Source organism: Armigeres subalbatus, chromosome 3 (genome assembly GCF_024139115.2).
Source record: "Armigeres subalbatus isolate Guangzhou_Male chromosome 3, GZ_Asu_2, whole genome shotgun sequence".
NCBI lineage: Eukaryota > Metazoa > Arthropoda > Insecta > Diptera > Culicidae > Armigeres > Armigeres subalbatus.
The window spans coordinates 117,097,388-117,115,553 of record NC_085141.1 but is presented as its reverse complement, the minus strand read 5'-3'; the positions used below and the strand labels follow the sequence as shown (position 1 = coordinate 117,115,553).

The window sequence follows — 18,166 nt, the reverse complement described above, 5'->3', positions numbered from 1 at the left end:
CTAATGCCATTCATTACCTGATGGCAGTGGTAGGAAACCAACAACAAGGAATGTTGATTGATGCCCGTGAGCCTGGTTATGCAACCAGGTGGCCTGATGCAATAACGCTTTTTAGGGCACCTGGTTGTTTTAAGGACCCCACAAACAGTATACATTAATCAACACCAGTGCAGCTAATTTTAGGACACTGTATGTCCTCATAATCGTCCACAAATGTACATTTATAGTAGACTAGGGGCAGAAATCACCAAATAAACAGGTAAAGAAAAATTAAGCCCTACGCAAATTCATTTGATTTCAAAATATTTAAAGTGACAGGTATTACAGAAGTGCCTACTTCAATACAGTGGGCGAGGCTCAAACTCCTGTATAACCTGTCGGTTTAACGTTAGAACATACACTCAGATAGTCGGGAACGACTTCCGATATTAACCGACGGGTATATTAGGGTTTTCCGGGATTTTTTTGTTAAATATAGATGCACCCCACTCATAGAACTGGTTGCTCAACTTTAGTTTCAATAATTGTTTGGGTATCAGCACCAATCGAAGATAATTAAACAACAGCATCATCATGAGATGCGAAGTGGTCAGGAAATTCCAAATCTTAATGTTATGCCGAATCAGTATTATCACAGGAAATCCTCCTGAGTAGTTCTGAAAACACTATTGTTTCACAAAGTGCTCCATATGTAAAAAATTGTAAATACCACCTTCAAACAAGTGCTTATGCCACTTGAACCAAAAAAATCGACTTGTTAGACAGATTATAATAAACCAAAAACGGGAGCAATGTTCCTGAAGGACCGGTCACACGATTGAGTAAAATCTTTCAGAAATTAACATGGACCAAGTCTTACCTAGCGTAAAACCAAACTTAAAAAACTTAATTAATGAATTCTCTGACAGATTATTACCTGGAGAAAAAAGTTGACTAACAAATTTTATTCATGCATATTCCATTACAGGATACTTCACCGTACATACCAAATTATAACCATGGATTCGCAACAAGAAGAAATTCAAACAGGTGAAAAACTGGAAGACATTATTGAACCAGTGTCTTCTTCACAATTTCCCCAATTCTCCTAGTGCACCGAAAAGTCTGATGATAGTTCAAAAATGGAGACTTGTAGTGGACTTCATAGGGCACCAAACAAAAAAGGTACAGCAGATAAATTTCCACTACTACGCATAGACACAATTTTGGACCAATTGAAGAGCAAAGTACTTCAGTACTCTTGATCTTATGTCAGATTCCATCAAACTTAATTAGACAAGAATCCAGAAGTGCAAATTCATTCTACCGGGTCATTTCAGTTTAAACGATTACCTTTTTGGTTTAAAATATCAGTCCCAACAGTTTTCAGAGAATGATGCATCATAGCAATGGTTGACTTACCCGAATGTGCGTTCGAATCACATTGATGATATTGTAGTTACAGGACGTTCTGCTGATCATCACTAGATAACTTACGAAAACATTTGAGCGTTTAAGGCATTACAATTTAAAACTTAATAAACAAATGCAAATTTTTTCGACTGAGGTTACCTATCTCGGTCATAAATTTTATCGGATAAAGGAATACCCAGATGACTCCAAATTCGATGTATTGAAAATTTTCCTAGACCCACGAACGCTGGAAAGAGGCACGTAGATTTGTGCATTCTGTGATTTCATTACAGGAAGTTTTAGCAAACTTCGCGCACATTGCCAAACGCATTAAACGAATTACAAAAAGAAAGGTTCAACATTTCAATGACCAAGGCCTATGAAGAAGGTTTCCAGAAACCAAACAATATCTAATGTCACCCCAAATTTTACGCTACCCAGATTTTCAAAGAAATTTATTGTCACTACAGCAATACGTAACTGAACGAAGTAATACCGATTAATTCAAAGGATTTGCATTAAGACTGTCGAAGAAATTTACAGTATTATCCACACAGGAATTTCTTGAAAATTTTACCTTATATGTCAAAAGAATTCCTCATAAAAATTTCCGAGAATTTCCGAAATTAAGAAAAAAATTCGAGGGACTTCCCAGAAAATCTCCAGTGGATATTCTTTCAAGGTTTCTCTCATGGAAATTTCGGAGAATCCCTTTGCTGAAGTTCCAAAGAATATCTTTTGGGCATTCCAAAGACTTTTCTTGGTATTCCAAAAGTAGCTTCCTTTGTAAATTCCTAAAAAATCCGCTGAAGTACGACATAATTTAATTTCCATAGTTTTATTTTATTTATTTGGCATTTTGTTTTATTTCCAGTGGCGTAAGGTTTTATCTTTTTAAATTTGCCACATTCGGTGACTCATAGTTTTACAATTTAAATATAACAAAAAAGAAGCTACATTGATTGTTTCAGTACAATATAGATTATAAACTACCAGATTACATTCGAGTTCCAGAAATTTCAACATTGTTTCTTAAAACAGAGAAAGTCATAGATGCTTCCCTTTTCACAGAGTAGAGGTAAACTATTACCAGTTAACTACACCTCTAACAGAAGCATTGGAGGACAATTCCTGTTTACATTAAGCTAATTTCGCGATAGTATTTGTCGGATAGTGCATTGTCCGCTAGTTCTAAACGATCTTAAGCTTTGCGTAGGTTTTCCCACACCTTGCTTGTCGAAGACAAAAGGAGTGTCCCATTGGAGATTGTTCTGGATAATGTAGCCCAAACCATTTCGCAGACTCCGTCCATTTATCAGGTTGTTTCATCCATAACCCATAGTTTCCAAAAGAAGTGCTTGTCGACATTAAAAAGTTTTATAGAATACTTCGGAGAATTTTTTGCTCAACCAGAGAAAGGGAATTTCCTGGGAAATCCATGACTTTTACTTCAGTGAAATTCATTACGTTTTTATGAAAAAAAAAACGGAAAATCCTAAAAAAATCAAACGAGTGAACTTCGCACAAAGCTGCTGTATAAATCGTTAAAAAAAAATAAAAAGTCTACGTAGACTTTTGGTAAAGCCCCGTCCCCTTCGTGAGACTATCGTAGACTTTTTTGAAACCCCCCCCCCTCAAGAGTCTACATGGTTTATGGACAGCCCCTTGCCGGTACCGACCGGATACCGCACACAATCATGGTAAAAAATTTTGTTTCGCAAACCTCCACATGTACGTAAAGTTAATATGTTCAAGCATATAGTTGGGAGTGCGAAATAATGTCATATGGAGCTATGCCAACTTAAAAGTAAGGCCAAGACCTCGTGGATCGCTCTATTGACCGTTCGAAACCTAAAGATCTGATCTCAAGAATAGTTTGAAGTACCGTCGTCGGGGTTGACAATGGGCCAATGGGGGTAAGAATGGGTCAATGTTTCAACTGCTTTTAATGCTTGTAGAATAGATTGAATGTATCTGAGGACATGAAAACTAAATTATAAGAGACCTTTTTGAACGATTTTGTTATCCGGCTTTTAGACTGTCGATGAAAGCGATGGCCCATTCTCACCCCCGACGACGGTACCATAAACATGCTAAGTACTGTGAGATGTTATCGAACTGATGTTTTGATGAGAATACTGAACTGATATTTTGTGGAGTTTTGTGGCCAAGGCCTCTTGTAACACTTTATTGATCATAAAGACAAGCAACATCAGAATTAAAGGACACCTTGGAGCATTCACTGAATATTGATATTCTGGGAATACTGATATTTGTATAAAGTCATGTTATTTTGTCCCACACAGTTATTTTCGATTACTGAAGTTGATAAATTTTTTGAGCAGCTGGTAATAATTTCAATTACTGAAATCTCGATAAAATGAATATCTCCTGAACTGCCGTCATACGCATATTTGTCCCATGTTTGCTGGGATTCCCTATATACATGGGACAGTTATGGCTCTACCTGCTTGATGAATTGTAGAAAAAATACTCAGTACTTGTTATTCGTTCGGTAGATTTTATATTTACTTTGCAAAGATTTCCAGTAAAAACCATTTTCAATATTATGCTTCAAAATTAGGGAAAAAAGATGTTTAAAAGTTTAAATGTAAGGAATATTGTAATGGTTGCAAATAGGATGTGCAATTTTGTCAATGAGTCCCGAACCGGCATCCTGGAATATCGAATAACTTGGAATAGCTTCTCTCTTTTGAAGGCAATTTTCGCTATTGCGCTATTTCGGCAGATTCCACAGGCGCAAAACTTCTACAGCTTTTTTTGCGAAGAAAGAAGAGCAGCTGAAAAATCGAGATCGACAAAATATTGTTTGTTTCGGCGGCGTGGGATAAGAATAAAATGATGCAGTCGTTATTAACTTTAAAACGGGCTGAAAATGATTTGATTTCAGTAGTCATTCTTTTTTGACGAAATCTTAGTAAAATAGTGAGTATGCTGAGAACTCAGTTATCCTTTCACTGACTTTTGATGTAATGCCAGAAAATGTTGCAAATTACCGAAAACTTAGTACAGAAAATTATTTTAATTTAAGAAAGCTATTACAGAATATCAGTAATTTCCAATGCAATACGACAGTAACAAATATAAACTCCTTCCTTTGTCCTGTTAGTCTTTGGATACCGAAGGGGAAGGGAGTTTGAAAACAAATAAATAAAATAATAAAATCGCAAAACTCATCAGTTTCTTGAAAAAAAATTCTGGAAAAGTTCAATATTTTATATTTTTCAAAAAACAAAATGTTTCCCTCCCCTTCAATTAAAATGAAGCCACACAATATCGAGTAGGTAGAAGAAAAAAAGAAAATATAAAAAAATCCTGCCTAACTGATTTTCTCAGTAATTTTCATGAATAATGATGCAAAACCATAAAAAAGATAACCACGAAAACACTCTGTTGGATTTACATCATAAAAATCAAAATTCAAGACTGGCTTGGAAGTTCTAGAAAATATTAAAACTTATTTTTCCACGAACATCTACTTTTTACTAGTTTGCATTACTTTATTTATACATATATAAAAATGAATTCAAATCTGATCTAGAAAAAATCAGTATTGAATCGATGAAGAGATTTTCCCGAAATCTCATTCCCTCTAGATTTTGTTACCGTATAAGGTAGCAATGAGCCAACGAGCTGACACGGGTTTCTGTACCATCAAAAAATAACCAAGACTTCGCACTCACACCCCTGACTGACGGACCAAATCAATCGAGGCGAATTCCTTGCGACAACACGAAGTCCGGGCGAGTTTGGAGAGGGAGAAAGAAACGAGAAAAAACGAGGAGGAAGCAGGATTCGGGGAGAAGAACGAACACTTACATCGAAGGAAGTTCCGAAAACGGATCGCTCTTGAAAAAAGGAAAAAAAACGCGTGCTATGTGAAGTGTCCGGGAGACCCGACCGCGCTAGGCATCGGACCTTTTGGGGCAAGGAGATCTCTTCGGAAGACAACACGGCCTTCCACCGACGATCCCGTACCGCTCGTAGTTGCCTTTCCAATCCAAACAGCCGGCCACATGGTAGCCTCGTTCCATCCTAGTAATACGCCACACCTACGGTCTCCGCCGTATTTGGCCTGCACTTTACTAGATTGTCACCATCCACCGGGATTTCACCGGCCCTATCCTGACCAGAGCATCTTACCAAATGCACCATAATTGCGTGCCGCATCAAGTTACCAGGTCGCCTGGTATACCATAAGGGCCATCCACAAATCACGCCTTGTATTGTCGTCATCAAGCCGGAACCTCGCTACGCTGTTTTCTTGGTAGAAGGTAGCCGCTCGATGCCCGCTTTCCACTTTCTGTCACTGTCCAGCAGATTTCACTGCAACGCTACGACATCAGCAAGTTGCGGGGTTATAATTCATCGTATAGATTATCCTGTCGCAACCTGCGAAAAGCCTCTAGCGACTTGCAGTTCCATGTTCCAAGCTTCCAATCGTGATCGCTTTATTCCTCGCCTAGGTCGTTTGCCGATTGTATCGAGTCGTGCTATCTTCCTATGCCAGTTCGTAATAGATTGTTTTAAGGGCGGCTTAATTGGGCCTGCGCAAACCTCCTGTCTCATCGGAGGGCCATCGTATCAGGGCTGTTTAGCGATTGAAATTGTCATGAAATTATCTTAATTTCCTCGAGGAATTCATCCAAATTTCATCGGAAGTTTTCCCGACTTTCTTCTTGTAAATAATTCAAATTTTTTTCTGAAAATTCATCCAAAATTCCTCAAGTAAAGTAAAGGGATATGGTGCATGGATGTCTTTTGATATTTGGAAATTGATCAAAATCAAAGATAAGGAGAGAAATCCAAATAACGTTCGTAATAAAGAGTTGTTGGATCATGTAAATAAGAAGGTGAAAACGGTCAAGGATCATGCCAAGAAAGAATATAGCCGCGTTTATTAAGAATTTTCAACGATTGTATCTCTTTGGGCACTTTTCCTGATTTTTTGAAAACCGCGAGGGTAATTTCCATTCATAAAGGTGGAAGCAAATCAGACATCAATAATTACCTCCAGCAGGGTTCATAATGCTCACTCAATCGCAGGAGCACATGATTTTCCCTCACGAAAGTTTTTCGGGGAGAAATCGCTTTTCAGGGAAAAGAAAAACAGCCTGGAGAGTGATAAAAAAATTTTTCGCTCACTTCAATTGCCGCTAATCGTTGGTTTGCTCTTTTTCTTTCATATTCAGAAGGTCTTTTTGTGGCATCATCAATACCAGCTAATAGTAGTAGCTTATGTGGAACAAATAACTAAACGCTTTCGCCACAGATAGCGTGGAGGTGTGGCTAAAAATGCTTGCGCATCCCAACAGCTATTATTGTTACTATTTCTGGGTTCGAATCCCAGCGCGGCCATACAATTTTGTAATGTGTTCTGCGATAATTCTCGCGAAAAGTCGAGGTGAGAGGTACAGAAGTAATGAAACGAAAAGGATTTTTTCATCTAATAGGCAAGATTTTTCGTTCATCTTCCAATGCTGAATTCCTAGAAGAAAATTGCCCAGTGGGTGAAGGTGATCCTCAACGCAAACAACGAAACAAAAGATTTTCCCTTATTGGCCCGAAAAACGCTTTTTTTGGTCTCATTGAAACGAAAAGTCGAAACCCTGCCGTCCAGTATCTATCTTATCGGTGATAAGAAAAATATTGGAGAAGTTACTTGTTTCCAGAATAACCAATTGTCTACGAGAACACTGAAGTCCTTTACAATCGTCAGTATGGATTTAGAAGAAGGAGCTGTTACGTGGTCCGCTGCTTTGCGAATTGGTAGATGGAAATTTATGAAGCTTGAAAGCTTCCGGTGGACGAAAAATAGAAGGAGTTCTGTTTCTTGCTTTGAAGAAGGCCTTTGATACAATTGATCACAATGTATTACTGCCAGGGATCAATTTTTCTTGGATGCGCATGCGAAACAAGCGAAAAAAGAGAACCAAAGACAAAGCTTTGTTTTTGTCCGAGATAATAATGACAAAGATCAATTTTGTTGCTAACTTTTCATTCCGTTATTTTGCATTATCTCTACAGCAAATTTCGGTTCTATGCTATCGTAGCTTCTGCTTTTAAGGAAATGCTTGAGAATCTAACTGTAATAACGAAAATAGCTTTTGTATTTTCGGAAATATCAAAGCATGTAAGGCAAATGATTCTTGTCATATTGTGTTCGAGTTCAGATAAAGGTCTGTTGCGAGGTGCGTTTGTCAGTAACAAACTCTGTTGATGACAAAGGAAATATTGTTAGGCGTTGCTCGAATATTGATTCCCTGATTACTGGGTAAGCTTGACTGTTACGGCGTAAGTGGGACAACGAATGATCTACTGAAGAGCTATTTAACAGGGCGAAAACAATATGTCTCAATAAATGGTGCACATAGTGAAGAAAAACCTTACGTTTCGGTAGGGTTCCTCAAAGGGAGCAATGTGGGACCTTTGCTTACTGCTCCTCTTATACACAGATAAAAAATAGCCTGTTGTGATTTTAAATGTACTTGTTTCATGCACATATTTGGAGCATACAAATAAATGTAAATATTACATCGATCTCACTTTTTCTTTTAAATCGAAATAAATTTAAACTGTGCTTGTTTCCGTAAAATTTCAATCAAATTTAATTGGTATCGAATGTTAATTCCTTTGATGGGATAAGCTTTGATTTTACACGCCGTTGAATTTTCAAAATTATTTGCTGTGTACATAAACGATATCGCAAACCTAAAATTGAATGGGAAAGCTCGCTTGTTTGCTGATGATACTTCGCGTTCATATCAAAATGTCAAAGTCACGAATGCGCTCACCCTGCATAATCAGCTTTTGCCACGAACAACGAATCGGTACCCATTGAGAAGTCAGGCTATTTTATCTATAAACTGCCCAAGAACAGAAGCTGGAAAAAAAAAATTTCACATGCCACAAGTATAATGGTTTGCCATTCCACATAAGGTCCGAGAGGAAAATGCATCTCTTCAAGAAAAAGGTTTTGTCACTGTTTAGAAGCAAGATTGTAACCTACATATGCTGAACGTCGCCGTGTTGGTAACAGAAATTGCGAAAACTATCGTTGATGCACACCGACGATGCCACGGCTCCAGATCCATCTAATAGCTCCTGTTCCTTGCTGCTCGGTCAGTTGGAATCGCCAGTTTCTCTTCCAGAATTTAATGGTTCCAGCGGAACCTACCGTGGATGCACACACGACGATGTCGAGGCTCCAAATCCACCTATAGCTCTTGTTCATTGTCGTTCGCGCAACCTGTCGTTGATGGACACCAGGCGATGTCACGGTTATAGATGCCCCTACAGCTCCTGCTTCTAGAATCAGTCAGCTAGAATCGCCAGTTTCTCTTCCACGTAACATGAATTAGTATATGTCTGGCCGAAGGCAAGATTCTGCTCCTTCTTTAAAAAATATTAATATATAAAATGGTTCCAGCACAACCTACTGTCGATGAACACCAGGCGATGACGCGGCTCTAGATCCACCTGATGGCTCCTTGTTGCTCGGTCAGTTTGAGTCTTCTGTCGCTAAGCTACCCATAAAACCGTTGTCCATAAAGTGACTTGAATAGTAATGAGTTGCATTTAACATTAGTTGCATTTATTATTAGAATGAATTCTCATTGGAAGTGCACCGAAATTGGAAAGTGGTTTGAAAAGAAGAGGAGGTTTTATGCCTTTGGGAGAAGTGATTCAAATAAATGCCACTCCCAGGGGCTTTGCCCTGCTCCAAGCAATAAAGATATATAATAAAATAATTCATCCAGATTTTCTGTTAAAATTCATCTTTACTACGCCGGCAAATTCATCCAGATTTTATCTAGAAACGCATCCTCTGGAATTTTATATAATCTCCACCGACTGACTCATCCGATTTTTTTCCGGGAAATTCATTCACATTTCTTGATGTAGCTCACCAGAATTTCTTTACAGAATTCATCCAAGTTTTCTATTGAAATTCATCCTAATTTCCACGGCAAATTCATCCGAATTTCTTCAACAAATTCATCTGATTTTTCACGGGAAATTCATTCAAATTACTCGGGAATTTCTTCCTTGGGAAATTGAATTTCATCTGGAAATGCATTTGGATTTCTCACGGAACTTCTTTTTCTTTTTTCGAAAGAAAATTCGGAAAAGCGTTCGAAAGCAGAGATAAAAAGTAGAAGGAAAAAGTTCTAAAATAATTAAGTAATATCAAAACAATATTTTTTGCCTTTCTCGTACAACAAAGTTGTACCGAAAGGCTATCATTTCACTCCAAATTCGAACTTTTGATAGAAGTCCCGGGGACCCATAGTGTTATATACCATTCGACTCAGCTCGATGAGCTGAACAAATGTCTGTCTGTCCGTGTGTGCGTGTGTGTGTGTGTATGTGTGTGCGTGTGTGTGTGCACAAAATGCCATAAAAAACATTAGCCAAATTTTCGTATAGAAACTCTTAACCGATTTTCTTGCAACAAGTTGCATCCGACAGAGACTAAAACGCTGTTGATCACTATTGAATTTCATAATAATTGCAAATTGCAAAAAATAGATAATATTAAAATAGTGATGAGACATAGTCACATAGAACAACAATGTGTTATGAAAAATGCCTTGCATCTATGAATATTTTTTAAGTTTATCCGTGGCTTGCTCCCATTAAGAGTTTCATCGTACTATAAAGATGCTCGTGTTGCACGCATTTAGGCGTAAGTATGCTCTTCGTTCAGTTTCATAGTACCATGAAATTGTCCGAAAGTCAAAATTCGAACTTAGGAAATTCGAGAAACTTTTGGCAGCGCCATCTGTCGTCTACTAGTGTAAATTTTCTATCATAACATAAGACGGTGTAACTGTTTTGCCTTTCTTGTACATCATCGAGGTGTAAGCGTAAAGGCTACATTTATTACCTTTTTACGCGAGGAAGCCGCCATCACCGCTAGGTTGATTAATCTGGGTTTTTTATTTCAAAAGAAAGTGATTTGAAACAATGTCATTAAGAGAGAGTGTAAACATTCTCGCAGAAACTGAAATGCGTTCGAAAACAATCATTTGCAAACGTCTTTTTCCATTGAATTGAAAGTGGAATAAGATAGCTGCATTTTGATTCTATTCACGTTATAGTTGTCATGTCTTTTTTACGCGATGTCTTTCTCGTTGCGCTTAAGGTCACCAGGAAGTGGTATGATTCAATAATTTTTAGAACTGATTGCTATCGAATCTAATTATGATGTATTGAGGACTTATGTGGTGAATGTGCTTATGCTAAGATAGTCAGAATGGAATAGTAAAAAAAGGACGTGGGACAACTATACTTAGTACGGTAGATTGGAGCCCCTCTGAATGTAATTAAACCTTTGGACTTTCATTCTGCTGCTTCCTTTCTAAGTAAGCAAATTAAAGTAAAAGGTACACAATGAATCGAGTTAAAAGTTCTTTCAAGATAAACATCATGAAGGGATTAAACTCTTATCATTCGTTCATCCAGATTAGTGAAAAGCTAATCAAAAACTTTTCTTTGTAGCTGAATACAAAGCTTGTTTTTCTCCAAAGTAAACCCAACTCATCGTCCATTAAGGATCAATCTCAAGCATAGATTGCGGCGGTGTATATTTTTTTTCTCGCCGCAACCATTTTCAATCAATCGATTATGAATTATGAACGAAAGCAGTTTTCTTCGGATTCAGATCCAGTGGCTCCGTCTTTCCAGTAGCAGCACCACCACGACACGACAGATCATTTAACCTTGCAATTGTGTATACAAACAGTCGCAGTCGGTTCGTTCTTCCTCGCGGCGAAAGCAACTCCCAGCGACGACCGCCGTCGACATCAACCCCGACGATGACGATGATTGATGGTAGAATTCCGCTGAAATTGATTTCAAAATAATATTTACTTTAAATTGTTGCTTTATTCGTGCGATGGATGGCTGCTGTGCCGAACTGCACCCATTTTCTTCGCCGGAGAGGTAGCTACTGCTGCTTGACTTCCCGTTTGAATGGCGCAGTAATGTTCCGCACTCCAAGACGGAGAACTGAGCTCTCACATCCCGGCCGAGACCGACGTAATCCGACGGAGCGGAGCACAATTTTCGCTGATGCGATGTTTATCTTGCGGATAAAGCTGGGAATTTAAGCTGCAAATTGTTGTTACTACAGTACCGCAATGTAAATTGAGATTCCTGGGCACTGCTTTTCCCGTGGTGCGCGCCTTGCGCAGGATGGGAAGTCTTTTATCCAGCATTGTCGAAGTGTAATTTCTGCGAGTGTGGCGTGTCGCGGTTGGTCTTTGGCCGTTGGTGCCGGAGACGATTTGAGTGACTCGTCGTTTGTTTGTTTGCATTTGATCGGCGGCGGGAGGGGTATGTGTGATGATAAATGGCTGAGGCGAGGGAAAAACAAACTTGCTGTCAAAAAGCCATTAGTCGTTGACCGGTGCCAATGGTTGGACGATATGAAAATCTCCGACTCATCCGGCTTCGTTTCTGCATAGATTCATCGTTTATTCGTGAATGAAATAGAATCTGGAGAACCCGATCCGGGTTATAAATATTCATAAAATTTTAATTTGCTTCCTAAATGACACCAAAACCGAAAAGGACGCATTTTGTGCCCATTTAGGAAACCCTTACTTTGGAGAAAAGCGACCTACGGGTCCCGGGTAGACAGGTCATAAAAATTAAACAACTTCAAGGGACCATTTTCACGCTTGGTCCCATATTTTCTCCATGCTATTCGCTGCTTCGAAAAGGATGACATTTTCGCTGGCCTGTCATCGTATGATATTAAGTGGATTAGCCCAGGAAGCATTCAATCCGGAGTGAAATTGGTGTGTAAACTTTGGAATAGGAAGTTTCCGGGAAATGCTATCCAATCGATTTAGCTCTTGCATGCCCCAATGGAATATCTAGGTTGAGGCCGAGACGCTTCTATGGCCACCGGTCGTTAATCCGTAGTGCAAATATTGTCTCGGAAAGGTGAATCCCAGCACCGAGCTTAAGGTACGGAAAAACTATTAATTTTCACCTTATCTGTGTCCAAGGGAAAACTGTTGGACATCGCTGACCAAGGTGGTATTATCCCTCTGCTCCATCGGTGTTTATAGCAGGAGCAGCTGGTAAATTGACTAAATTTAACTTCACGCTTTCTACCTGGTTCCCAGCATGGAGCAGAATTGGCAAGACCTATGCGATGCCGAGCTCTGCGGACGCATTTTGAAAGGAAATGGACGGTCACATCCCTTGCAGCGGGGACTCTGCTTTACGACGGTGACCTTTTCGAATTATCCACCGGCAGCGGCGGCGCGGCGGGAAAACATTGTGTCCGACTTTAACCCAAGACAGTGTGACACAAAGGAAAACGGATCACGGTGCGGACTAAAGGAGAAAACTTCTTATCGCGCTGTCCCAATAAATTAGCTTTATTAAATTTCTTCCTCCGGAAACGTGCCAGTTAGGAAAGAGAATGCTTAATGCGTTCAAGCTACCATCCTTCGACCGCTTCACGATAGCGAAGGAACCCGGTTTCCTAGTAATCATCCGACACAATTGCACGAGTTCTGCGGTAGGACGCAGATATAAAAAAAATCACCATCAAGTGGGTAAACATCTTGGCTGGAGGTTAGGTTATGTTCATCAAAAGGATTACACGCTTCAGAAACCGCCCTCGTCGCTCTTGCCAGCGGTTGACACTCACTCACTGACTGGCACAAAGCTCGTTGCTGTCGTGCGAACCCCCAGATCTTAACCGAACGATTCGTTTGGTTAAGGGAGGGAGCATACAGACACGCGCACACAACCACACTGGCAAATCCTCTTGTGGCATTGTGTAGCAGCTTTAAGCTCCTTAATAGATTTCCTTCTGCTTGCGTGCTTGAGAACAATGCGATTCAAGCTGGCGTTTGTGCATCTGATGGTTTTGGGCGATTTTTGAGTTGTTTGATTCGTTTTCGGTCTGTAATGGCAGGACGATTTTCTGATAGATAATCCGTGGAATCTACAGCATTAACATGCCATAAACGTCAAGAACAAATACGACTTACTAATGCCAATGATCAATGCCCTAATGAGCTCTATTCGTAGAATCACACGCTATCAAATTCTGTCGCACCAAATTCAATTACAGCAATCAATCTTTTTGACTGTGTTACTCCTCCTCGAGTTCACTCGCTATGTCACCGATAATTAGATTGAACCCGATGTTTACCCTGAACCACCATCAGTTAAACCGCACAACCAACCCTCCGTCCGCACTCGATGATTCGGAAAAATCAAAATCCTTCCAAGCCACCACAATTGCACGGAAATGAAGCAAAGTTACACGAACGAACGCGAAGGAAAGTTGAGGAAATCTTTTTCACCAGAATCGTATCAATTTTCTCGTGTCCGACCAAAATCTCCGGATTAAGTCGGATGATATCCCCCAACTTAGAAGTGACCCAAGCTGCTTCCTTCCATCCGGTCATCCTGTGTGCAGTCTTGCAATACATCCACTCAAGCTCTCGCACATACAGAGGACATACAGAGAAAACTAATTTCTCCTCCAAAAGCCATTCAATCAAAGGCTAATCAAAACGACACATAGACCCTGGACCCCGGTCGAAGAAGAGTTCAGCCGGACAGAAAAAAAAAGTTCTCCCCCTGTCAGCTTTTGGTCGGAGTTTTTCCCGGAACCGATTGGGACACCGAGTGTCACATTCTGCAAGCTTCAGGATATATTTATAGTCCCCGATATCCGGGCAGAGTATCCTTGCGATGCCATCACCCATACAGGCCGCCAGCACCGGAGCTGGTCCGAACCCCAAAGTTGCTTCCATTTTATGGATTGACTTTTATCAAATCAGCCAAGGTTGGAGAGGGTATCTAAAGATAGAGAAATAAAACGATGATGGAGCAGCAACAACACGGTCGGTCACACAAACATACTTGCACTGGAGAGCTATCTCGTTTCCGATATCGCTTTGATATGATTTTGATTTTATGCGCTTCTTTGCGCAATTTTCCGCTCCGCAGTTGGGTATAGGATCAAAAAGTGACTTGCCGCCGGCGGCGGTGAGTTAGATGACGAAAATAAGACCATCGCCGAGACAGAGGAAGCGAGACGGAGACTTGGGCAACCGGGATTCCGGTGTCGTCAACGGATATCGATGGATTCCGTCATGCGGCAAATAAGATGAAAGTTAGCTCGTTATCGTTACCCAACCAGGCGGGGAAGCGTATTCAGAAAAGCGAAGGCGTGAGCGGTGGTGGGTAAAGTTTGCTCAGTATGCCGGACTTCAGCCACCATATCCGCCGGAACGGCGAACGAGTGGGTGCCCCTATCCGGATTGATGATCACTTGAGTGCAGTAGTGGCTACCGCCATGCACAAATGGCAGCTCTGTGGCTGACAATGCAAACAATACGGCAGGTTCACAGGAGTTCAACGGGCTGAGGACCGAACCCTGGAAGGCTTGTGGGAAGTTAGCAAAAGTTACTTGACTGGATTGCCCATCGGTGGACGGCTTTGTTTTCGACACGAAGGATGAGTCCAGCTGGGGGATCTTTTGATACCCACCGAAAATTAAAATTTGGATAGATGCAATAGGAGCACACGAACAGCCACATTTTGACTGATTCGGAAGCTCAAATAGTTCTGCAGTAGTAAGCGAGAAACAAATGCTGGTTGAACGCTGGCATCAAGCGAGTAATAATTCCATGGGGATGAATCACGCGACTGTCGAAAATATTTGTCTGTAATTCGAAGCAATTAAAATGAGAAATTATTTTATAAGTCATACATGATGACGTAAAGCATTTACATTCATTTTGACGCACTCCCATCTGATTGGAAGAGTAAAAACAAACTAAAATCTGGCATTTGAATAGTGTTTTTAAGCCTACTTCTCGTGTAAATAGCTGCAAAGCACTATATCTATTAGGGTGGTTCAAAAAATCGATTTTGCTCCACAGTGCTCATCTGTTTCTTTACCATGTTCTGAGTGTCCTCTGAAAATTTGAGCTCATTTGGATTAAAACTGATTTAGCACAAACCGTTTCAAGTTTGCATGCAATTTAGTATGGGGAAATTTATTTTTTCATTATACTGTTAATGACGCTTCCACATTAAGTGCAGGTTAAAAGAAAACCTACACAGCTAAAAGGAATACTAAACAGCTTTCATCCAACGAAAGTCGCATGTTGATTAATCGCCCCAATAATTAGTAATCGAATTCAATCTATACCGTAGTTTTCTGGAGCTAATTGCATAACTCCTCAGCAGGCAACATTGCTGCTCGTGGCGCGAAAGATAGCACGCACAAATTCAGGCTACTATGTTTCTCTGCACATTTCAGTGATGCCCTCAAAGAAGTTTAACGATCATGGCTAAAGATTCGCAACCTGTCTTAAAATCGATTACTAATTATTGGGGTAATTAATCAACATGCGATTTTCGTTGGGTAACTTGGGTATTCCTTTTAGCTGTGTAGGTTTTCTTTTAACATGCACTTAATGTGAAAGCGTCATTAACGGAATAATGAAAAATAAATTTCCCCATACTAATTTGGCATGCAAACTTGAAACGGCTTGTGCTAAATCAGTTTTTAATCCAAATGAGCTCAAATTTTCAGAGGACACTCAGAACATGGTAAAGAAACATATGAGCACTGTGGAGCAAATAGATTTTTTGAACCACCCTAATATCTATACATCTATGCATATAAAACAAAGTTGGCATTTGTACGACCGCGCATCATTCAAGAATTGACTGCCGTATTTTGCAGATTTATTTTCGATTTCTTCTTCTATGTACTTGTATAACTGACATGATGAAAATAATATACTTCGAAAATAAAATACTTTCGATATAATTATATCAAAATATTTATCAATTTTTGGCGAAACGAAGTTCGCCGGGTGAGCTAGACAAATATATAAATATTATAAGGAGAGGTGTGCGCTGGTCCATTAAATCGTCGGCGACGGTGTTTATCGTGATTTTACTCGGCGTAAATATTACAAATTTTTTAGACAATTTCTTTGCAATTCCTTCGAGGAGTTGTTCAGAAGTTCCTTGGGGGCGAATGTCATTACACATCGCACTCATCTACGGACACAAATTCACTCATCTACGGAGCTATCGACGGTGCAGAAATTCCACTATCTTCGGGCGGCTGTGAAAGGCGATGCGGCTCAGCTAATTGAATCACTCACCATCACTTCGATGAATTATGCTGTAGCATGGCAGGTTCTGGTGGACCGCTACTCGAACACTTATTTGCTCAAAAAACGCCACCTTCAAACGATGTTGGATCACCCTAAAATAAAACGCGAATCAGCAAGTGCATTGCACAATCTCATCGACGCTTTCGAGAAGCATACAAAGATACTCAAGCAACTGGAGGAACCCGTTGACGGTTGGAGCACTATTCTAGCCCATCTTCTTTGCGCTAGATTGGATGACGTCACGATAAAGCTTTGGGAAGATCATGCATCAACGCTGGAGCAGCCGAGTTATAATGCCCTCATCGAATTCTTGCAAAGACGAACCCGAGTACTCGAATCTCTTTCGGTCAACACTACCATCCATGGGTTGCAAGCAACATCATCACAATCGCAACAGTTAAAGCGTGTTGGTCCAGCTAAGGTGTATGCTCATGCTACTTCCGAAGATCGAATTTTCAAATGTGTGGCATGTACATTAAATCATCGCTTGGTGGAATGCCAAGATTTTCCCAAGATGCCACTGCAAAAACGATTAGATCTGGTGAACTCGAATCGGCTTTGTAGTAACTGTTTCCGGACGGACCATTTTGTGAAGAGCTGTGCATCGAAATTCCGCTGTAAGACTTGCAAAGGAAAGCATCATACATTGATTCATCCAGGATTCCCCGGCTCGAGTACAGCATCAGGTGTAGCGACTTCCATGATATCGGACGGCAGTGACAGCCCATTATCATCGACATTAGTCAACGCAGTAGCAGCAGGATTCAATACGTTCTTGATGACGGCGGTCATAAAGGTGGTCGATCGGCAAGGTAACGAATTGCTAGCACGTGCAATGCTGGACTGTGGCTCCATGTCGAACCTGATTACGGCAAGGCTCGCTCAACTGTTGCATTTGAAAGGACAAAAGGTTAAAATTGATGTACTTGGTGTTGGAAACGGCTTGGTTAGGTGCACCCAAACAGTGTCAGTGGAAGTCCGTTCCAGATTAACAGATTTCGCCAGGAATATGGATTTTCTTGTACTAAATAGAGTAACTGCGCAGCAGCCACTGAAAAATGTTTCGACCAGCACATGGACCATCCCTGATAATGTATCGTTGGCGGATCCGAAGTTCAACGTACGGGGTGAAGTGGATCTGATTCTCGGAGTTCAGCACTTTTTCTCGTTTTTCACCCAAGAGCCTCCGGTACAACTCGGACCAAATCTTCCTCTAATCGTAGAAACTGTCTTCGGGTGGGTCATCGCTGGGGCTTCATCACTCCAGCTTCATTCTCGCATAACCATTACCAACAGCGCCATAGTCGAACCACTGGACCACCTAATTGAACGTTTCTGGGAAGTTGAAGAATTAGATACCAGACAATCATTATCAACTGATGAGCAGGACTGCGAAGAGCTCTACATCGCAACTACCACTAGAGATAAGGAAGGAAGATACATCGTCAGAATGCCGAAGAAACCGTTGATTGATCAACTGTTAGGGGATTCTAAAACATCTGCCATGCATCGCTTCGCTCTGCTGGAGAAACGGCTCGATAGGAATGTTGAACTTAAGTCTGCCTACCACA

At 40.5% G+C, this 18,166-nt stretch overlaps 1 protein-coding gene across 3 annotated transcripts in view; it reads left to right on the top strand.

The window, feature by feature from the left end:
- Nucleotides 1-18,166, top strand: part of LOC134228116 (hybrid signal transduction histidine kinase M-like) — a 480,207-nt gene that overhangs the window by 416,599 nt on the left and 45,442 nt on the right. The gene's annotated exons all lie outside the window — the stretch shown is intronic.